Here is a 9,692-nt window from a genome sequence, read left to right on the forward strand (position 1 = left end):
CTACACACAGAGGGGACAAACAAGGACAGACAAACGGATTAAGTCGATTATACCAACCCCAGTGCGTAACTGGTACTTATTTGATCGACCCCGAAAGGATGAAAGGCAAAGTCGACCTCGGCGGAATTTGAACTCAGAACGTAGCGGCAGACGAACTACCGCTAAGCATTTCGCCCGGCGTGCTAACGTTTCTGCCAGTTCGCCGCCTTAAGTGTATGTGTGTGTGTGTGTGCGTATGTGTGTGTGCATGTCTGTGTGAATGGGTGTGTGTATTAGATCAGCAAAAAGTACTCCAACTGGTGAGAGATCAATATTATTTAATAAATACAATATATATTTTTATGAGCTACTAATAGTTTCATGCGATGAAAACAACCCAGACAGCATTTTGTATCACGTCTGGTGTCTTCACTCAACCCTCGAGCTCTTCCCGATGTAGCTCTTCTTTTTGCATACGTTATCATCTAGCGTTGCTGTAACCTGTTTCATATATGACGGGGTTAATCATGTATCCCTTGTCGGATGGACAGGTACCTGGACCATGACAGTTTCAACAGGGAGTAGGCTCTTGGTGATGTTTGCGTGTGATGATGCTTTTCATATTGGGTCAGCAGCTATATGATAATTTGACTGAGCGCCTGTTGAATATTTTTCTGTATCTGTGATTTACGAGAAAATGTTTTTCTAAAAGAGACAGCAATCTTTTACTTATGTTGGTTTTAACATTAAGGGAAATGGTGGGGGCGAACGAAATTATCCTCCTAGGTCTAGTTTTAGGTCTATTTTTGTTATTCGTATTATTGCTCAAGGGTTTGTAAATTAATTCATCATTAACGCCACTAGTGGCTATAGCATTGTAGTGGTAGAGGGCTGCCTTCATCAAATATTTCTTTAGAGGAAGGAAGGTTTGATATTCTGTTGCTAATGTTCCCTATCAGGGTTTTAAACACTATGGGGCCGGGGTGACAAGACTGTTTGTGTATGCAGGAAAGTCTCTCGGTGAGTTAATGGTAAGCTTTAATAGAAGTATTTAGATCTAGAGAAACATGTAAACAAAAAATCGACTTTTGACAGATTAGTAGCGACTGTGATTTTAAGGCTTAATTGACTAAAGGTGGAGATGAGCTGTTTCCTAAATTTATCTAGTGTCTGACCATCATAGCCATAGGAAATACCAAATCCATCGTCTCGATGCAGACTAACGTGTGGGTTAGGTACTTGGATCTCAATGTGTTTAACACAAAGAGACCTACAACAACGCAGACGTCAGCACTGTCATATGATCCCATCGATACATCGAACAATTCATCAGTATCGAACTTTTTTTACCTATGCTGAGCCCCAACTAAACAGGGGTGCTTTTATCGCATGCGTGATGAAGTCTAGGTCTACAAGGTTTATATCAACATGTGATATAGCGAACTCGATCGCCTTATCAAGTAGCGATCTCGATAGAGAGGAATAAAAATCTATAATATAGAACTGAGTAAATCCACGCTTATTCTGAATGTTCTTAAGCCAATCTATTACAGTAAAACTGTTATCCCGTTGTTGTAGCCGAGTGATCTCTCTAATTACGATATTGTTTCTTAGTATATTTTTAGCTACTAAACCGATTTCAGTCCTCGCTGGGTTTAACATTCGGCAAGTGAGTTTATTACGAAAATTAGGTTTATGGTCTTTTAGAGTGATAAAAGCTTCCCTTTTTGCTAAGTATTCTAATCTATCATCGCTACGTTTATTGGAGAATTTACCCTCGTCATTAATATCATGGTATCTATCTATGTTAGCTTTCGTATATTTAGTGGAAATTTAGCAACTTGTCATATAGATCGTTAGTAACTTCATACTGCTTGTTGGTCTTATCCGAAAACACGAACTTCCTATCAGAGCTTCTAAAGTTTCTAAAATCAGATTCCAGCTTAGTTTGGAAAGAGTTATGGTAGTCACGGAATCTGATATTGGTAACTAAATCAAGGAGGTCTGCCTCAAAGGAGCTAAAACTTTTATTCTAGGAGGATATTTGCATGCCTTTAAATTATAATGTTCCATAACAGTGGGAGAAGGTACAGTATAAAAAATAAGACTTTCCATCTCATCAGTCTGCCAAGTTTTCAACTTTTTCGAGGAGCATTCTGAGGTATAGGTCATTCGGCGGTGTAAGTATGTTCTAAGTAGAGTAATACATATAGTATAAATCCATAATAGTATGTAAATTGGTAAAATCTTCAGAATCACTCAACTAAGATATCATGATAACACACACAAACACACACACATAGGAACATACACATGTATGTATATATATATACCTATATATGCATACACACACACACACACACACACACACACATATATATATATATATATATATATATATATATATATATATATATATATATATCAGAAATTGCTTCCTGTATTAAGTAACTTCTATTACTAGTTACAAACTACAGATCAAATGTACACACATCCGCGCGCGCGCACACACAGATATATATGTTTGTGAGATAGATGAATTTTTTTAGAGGTTTTATGTGCGCATGTTATGCAATGTGTTTTTATGTACCTACACGTGGGTTCGTTTGTATAAATGCGTGGGCGGATGGAGCTACTGTATAATAATGTATCGCGATCATGTCCAGCTTATCTTAATTGATGTTCATTCATGGCTGATATTCCCTGCCGGAATCACCGTTATCGCGTCTTGTTTTGATAGTCGACCAGGAAATAACAACACTGATAGTTTAAACGAGCCACTATCATCACTGATGGAAGCCATGTTTAATCAGAGGTGAAACCAGACGATAATCACGCACGTATACACACACACACACACACATACACACACGTGCTTGCTTACGGATGCGCATCTATTTATAACTATGTATGCAGGTATGCATGTATGTGTGCATGAATGCTTCTATGTATGTATGTATGTATGTATGTGTACGTGTGCATGAATGTTTGTATGTGTGAATGTAGTAATTCGGGCGAAATTGTGAGGGCACCAGATAGAATTACATAGTGTTATTCTTTCTAGTTCTCTCGGTTCCGAGTTCAAAACCTGTCAGCTTTGTTTTGTATCTAGTCAGGGTCGATGCATAAAGTATCAGCCTAATGCTAGCGTCGATTTTTCTCCCCCTCTCCCCCCCCCCTCTTTCTCTCGTTCCGCTCTTTTCATGAAACCGGCTGTATCCAAAGAGGATGAGCACTACTAAATTAAAAATGCCCTTGGAAAGCCACGTGTCGCAACGGCACCCCTACCATTCTGTCAATAACTGATATACGTACGTGCGTATGCATGTATATATGTATGTATGTATGTATGAATGTATGTATGTATGTACGTATGTATGTATGTATGTATGTATGTATGTATGTATGTATGAATGTATGTATGAATGAATGTATGTATGTATGTATGAATGTATGTATGTATGTATGTATCTATCTATCTAGCTGTCTATCTATCTATCGATCTGTATCAAGATATTTTATGCCCGAACGTATGTACCTACACATATTTACACAGACACAGACACACGCACGCACGCACGCACGCACGCACGCACGCACGCACGCACACACACACACACACACACACACACACACACACACACATATTTATAGTTAAGCGGAAGAAAACATACTAAATACAAACAAAAAAATTGTTTAATTAAAGTAACACACGGAGTGAAGAGAAATATTCACTGGGTTCATTTTGTAAATTTTATCAGGAGCAGGAAGGGAGACAACTGCGTTTTCCAAATTAATCAGTAATTGAATATTGGCATATCGTATGGAATGAACCTTTTGGTAAGAACAGTGACTATTGCAGATATGCTTCGGTATTATTAAACGTCTTCAGTTGAACACAATTTGATGGGTCTTAGGCTGGCGTGTCAACTTAATATATTAATTAGGCCATTAATTAATCACAGATGTCTTTTGTATGCAGAACATAAAGTTAAGGCGATGATGAAACTATCTGTTAATTCATTTCCGATAACCTTGTTCCTTGCAAGAAAATAATGGCGATAAAATTGCTACAATTCTCACTTCATGCTGAATGTGATGTCGAAAAAGTTTTCATTCGTGAAAGGACTTTTGAATGTTATTGTTTCGAGCTAAACATAAAACAGTAATCTTGGTGGAGTCGTAGATGTTTTGCTGTAACATACGGCGTTTTTACACCTAGCAAAGTTCATCCCTTTCTATACTTGACCGTTGTCGATTTCTTCCGAAAGGAGAGAAAGAAACAAACAGAAAAAAAACAAAGAAGAATTGCCCTATAGGTCATTAAATTGCAAAAAGTATTCTTCAAAAAGAAATAGCCCAAATCAGGAACTTTAACTACTGAGAACGCCTTTGTTGCGCATCGTTATTCTTTGGAGAACTCAGTGAATCAATATGTCATCGCATGTATAGGGAATATACTCCACAATCTTGTTCTGAACCTTGGCATACAACAGAGAAAAACTCGAGATGAATAACGGGTACTGACAGATCTCAACACTTCCTCCCTGGAACTGTCCGGTGAGGTATCTATACAACAATAGCACTAACAAGTAGAAACTATTTACCAGGACAAATGAATAATAGGGAAGGTTGGTGTTGTAACTCGTATATGGCACCAAATTTGATCATTCTTTAGACTTGTAGTCTTGTACTGCAGACGCAGGTTGATAATGAGTGTAATTTGGTATACGAAAACTATTTAAAAACTCATCGTGTTTGTATGTGTGTGTGTGTGTTAACACTATAGGGGGTTCGTATAATGTTGTTATCCGTCCCTGATTGGAACTCTCCCGTATGACATGTACGCATGCTCAGTGACTTGCTTTAACTTCCGCAGACTAACGACTCACGTACTGTACTGACCGGTTAATATGTCTCCAAAGAAATCACGCAACTACTGTTGTATATGCAGCCACTATAGAAGGAAGAATGTAGACGGCAAAGTTATTTCACTACATAGATATCCTGCAAACGTAGCTATTCCTCGTATTTGGCTTCAGAGATCGAGACTTGTGAGGAAAGGCTTTGTTTACACTGCAAATAGCCAAATGTGTTCCCAGCATTTCGTCAACTTTAATGGACCATCGAGAGATCACCCCTTGCCATCCGTTTTTCCAAATAAAGTATTTAAAATATCAGTAAGTGCATGATCATATACGCAGTTAGTAGATGAGTGAAATGTCTATTTCTAGCATATAAGAGTCCACTTTTGATGGTCATTCCTCTTATTTTTGTGTATATATATATATATATGTGTGTGTGTGTGTGTGTGTGTGTGTGTGTGTGTGTGTGTGTGTGTGTGTGTGTGTGTGTTTGATTAAATAATAAATTTACAGCATTGAATCTAATATTCCTCTAATTATTAAACTTTATAGTGTGACTGTCCCTACCTCTTCTACACCTCATCATGCTCATGGCCAAATCAGTGAATGGTTGCTGAAAGCTATGCTGAAAGCAGATTGGGATCAGGCAATACTTCACCGAGAGGAGATATAAGCTTCTGCTTATTCCTGTCTGAAGTATCGTCCGATACTTCAGACTTATCGTCCGATGAATTTACTTTGTTGACATTCTTCATCGACAGAATTTTTATACCTTTCAACTTTTCAATCAAGTCCGCCTTTCTTCCAGTAACATACTGTCCATATAATCTTAATTATTTCTTTAACTCAGGCACAGTAAGTACTTCGATAGCTGAATCATCGAATTGCTTTATATCCATAAGACATAAAACAATAACAATAGCGTGGATAGTCTGCGGAAGTTTAATTGTCTACATAGAGCGCCGCCTAGCCAAGGGAGATAACCTACTTATAGGAAAGCCCTATAAGCACTGTTGTTGTTGGCACTCTGTCGCTTACGACGTCGAGGTTCCAGTTGATCCGATCAACGGAACAGCCTGCTCGTGAAATTAACGTGCAAGTGGCTGAGCACTCTACAGACACGTGTACCATTAATGTATTTCTCGGGGATATTCAGCGTGACACAGTGTGACAAGGCTGACCCTTTGAGTTACAGGCAGAATAGAAACAGGAAGTAAGAGTGAGAGAAAGTTGTGGTGAAGGAGTACAGCAGGGTTCGCCACCATCCCCTGCCGGAGCCTCGTGGAGCTTTAGGTGTTTTCGCTCAATAAACACTCACAACGCCCGGTCTGGGAATCGAAACCGCGATCCTATGACCGCGAGTCCGCTGCCCTAACCTCTGGGCCATTGCGACTCCACAATTATAAGCACTAAAAAAAAAAAAAAAAAATTTTTTTTTTTTTTTTAAATTAAAAAAAAAAAAAGTCAACGAATTGGCATACTCGTAGCGTCTGACAGAATGCTTCGAGGTATTTGTTCAGCTTCGAGTTCAAATCCTGCTAAGGTCAGCGTTGCTTTTCATCTTTTCGGGGGTCTATATAAAATGGGTACCAATCGAAGGTAGTGGATTGACGGAAATGTATGGTTGCCTTTTGGTATTTGTTCTGGCTCCATGCGTTCTAAGTTCAAATTCTACTATGACCTACATGGGTGATAGACATCCCGTCGCCCGATTTAACAGCTTTGTTCCTCTCGTAGAGTTCACCTTCTTGCAGGCTTTCGAATTAGGCTTCCGGTTTGAGGATAACAACCTCCTTTTTTTCCCCCTCCAACCAGTCCCCGTGGCCCCGTAATGGGTCACAAGCATTGTCTTCCTTCCTTACTATGAGATAAAAGGAATGAAAAGATAAAGCTTCATTCTTCAATGGATAATTCAGTTTAAATCGTTTGAAATATCTTCTACTCACAGTAAACTATCATACCGCTTTGATTTTTATCTCTATAGGATTTTGTCTTATTCTGAATCAAAAGATCCAAGTAGTCGGTCGTTCTTGTTTCAAGTTTTCGTAGCGCTAAACCATTTCAGATTCAAATGTGTATTTTTTATCATTTTCGAATGAATAATTATTTTTCTTCTTTTTTTTTTCTTCTCTGCATATATTTGGGGATAACAAGTAACTTAATTATCTGAACTTCGGTGAACAAACATACTTCTGTCGACATTCGGTTCTGTCTGTATCTATTAACCGTTGTTTGGCAGACTCTACATCTCCGCTACCAAATAAATATTCAGCAAGTTCTTGCCTTTGAGACTACTACTACTACTACTACTACTACTACTACTACTACTACTACTACTACTACTACTACTACTACTACTACTACTACTACTACTACTACTACTACTACTACTACTACTACTACTACTACTACTCTTCTTCTTCTTCTTCTTCTTCTTCTTCTTCTTCTTCTTCTTCTTCTTCTTCTTCTTTTTCTCCTTCTTCTCCTCCTCCTCCCGATACACGATTTCAATTAAATCATCGTTGCTGAAGTCTTTTGCATAAAAAGTCTCGAAACCAAAGTCTTTTCTACTGAAGTGCTAGTGCAACTCTCTTGTTAGTTGAATACACTACAACCATTCGCGTATTCATGCAAAGGATTCTGCCAAACTGCTTTTAAACAGTTGGCTTTCGTGTCTTCCCATTACTCCTTGTTTGTTTCATGTTAAATTTTTAACAAAATCCTTGGCAAGTTATGGTATAGTCCCTGAATTTAAAAGGCCTTGAATTTAACTATTGTTCAGTGGTCCATGATCTGTATCAACGTTGTCTTATTCTAGTGGTAAAATTTATCTCCATGTGGTACACACAAAGATGGGTTCAGCTGTTGAGGACAACTCAAATGCTTTTGGCTGCGAACATAAAAAAAGCAGCGGTGACAAGATACGAACCATCAACTGTTCAGTTGGTAATCAGGTCATCAGTACCCAAACTCGGAAATCCCTATTTCAATTATTTAGTCTTCTTTCTTTCGTTTTCAGCAGCGAGTTGTAAGGTATCCAATAATGCCTACTTAGGTACGGCCTAATCAAATGGGCGCAATGGTGCTGGCAGGATGCGAACTGTAGCACTCTGCTGAGGGCCTCCACCATCTGTAATAACTATTCTTCAAACAAAGGCGGCGAGCTGGCATAGACATTAGCACGCCGGACGAAATGCTTCGCGGTATTTCGTCTGTCTTTATGTTCTGAGTTCAAATTCCGCCGAGGTCGACTTTGCCTTTCATCCTTTCGGGGTCGATTGAATAAGTACCAGTTACGCACTGGGGTCGATATAATCGACTTAATCCGTTTGTTTGTCCTTGTTTGTCCCCTCTGTGTATAGCCCCTTGTGGGCAGTAAAAAATAAGAAATAATAGTGCCTACTTAGGTACGGCCTAAGGATCTATTTCAAAACGGGGGCACCAGTATTTTCTTAACGAAACACTAACGAAACACTTTGAAACTTGGGACACTGGTAGAATGTGTCATATAAAACATCTTTTACTCTTAGTCTTCTTAACAAAAAAACGTACATCGCAAGTTATTCCATGTTAAAGTTGTTGTATTTCTGTAATTTCAACCAATCACTGATGTCTATTCAGCTGAATAGAGTTACTGCTGGGCGGTCATAAAAATGTTATTCCCTGTGACATATTTCATCCGGTTTAATCGTAATTTATACGCATATATTGTTTATATAATAAATTACGCTGTGCGTATCTATGTGTGTAACAATTTTAGAGTTCGGATTCTAGAGTTAGGGTTAGTTTTAGGGTTAGGGTTAGGGTTAACAGTCTAGTTAGGGTTAGGGTTAGGGGATTAATACGATATACACCGTTACAGCGCTAACTGTTTTCAACTGAATAGACGTCAGTGATTACTAGAAATTATCGAAATAAGACAATTTTTTACATGAAATAAATTCGAATACAAAATTTTTTTTCTGTTCTATAACACAAAATAGATAAGTATACGAAGTTTGAAAGTCTTTCGGTACCAAAAACACTACATAAAACATAAATGAAAACTGGTGCCCCCGTTTTGAAATAGATCCCGGCCTAATCAAACGGGCGCAATGGTGCTGGCAGGATGCGAACTGTAGCACTCTCCTGAGGGCCTCCACCATCTGTAATAACTATTCTTCAAACAAAGGCGGCGAGCTGACATAGACATTAGCACGCCGGGCGAAATGCTTAGCGGTATTTCGTCTGCCGTTACGTTCTGAGTTCAAATTCCGCCGAGGTCGACTTTGCCTTTCATCCTTTCGGGGTCGATAAATTAAGTACCAGTTACGCACTGGGGTCGATGTAATCGACTTAATCCCTTGTCTGTCCTTGTTTGTCCCCTCTATGTGTAGCCCCTTGTGGGCAATAACGGAATAGGTATTTCGTCTGTCTTTATGTTCTGAGTTTAAATTCTGCCGAGGTCGACTTTGCCTTTCATGCTTTCGAGGTCGATAAACTAAATACCAGTTGTGTAATGGGGTCGATCAAATCGACTGGACCCTCTCCCCCAAAATTTCGGGCCTTGTGCCTAGAGTAGAAAAGAATAACTATTCTACAAACAGATATGAACAAATTATGTATGATAAGGCAAAGTTGATCTCTGCGAGATTTGAACCCAGAACGCAAGAAACCGGAATAGACAGTGCAAGGAATTTCGTTCCACGCTCTAAAAACTTTTTCCTCTCTCTCTCTCTCTTTCTCTCTCTCTCTCTCTCTCTCTCTCTCTCTCTCTTATCTATCTCTCTCTCTCTCTATGTTTCTCTCTCTCTCTGTTTCTCTTTCTTTCTTTCTCTATATTTGTCTCTCTCGCTCTCTCTCCACACA

The sequence above is a fragment of the Octopus bimaculoides genome, chromosome 4 (genome assembly GCF_046866305.1).
Source record: "Octopus bimaculoides isolate indiv1 chromosome 4, ASM4686630v1, whole genome shotgun sequence".
Classification (NCBI taxonomy): domain Eukaryota; kingdom Metazoa; phylum Mollusca; class Cephalopoda; order Octopoda; family Octopodidae; genus Octopus; species Octopus bimaculoides.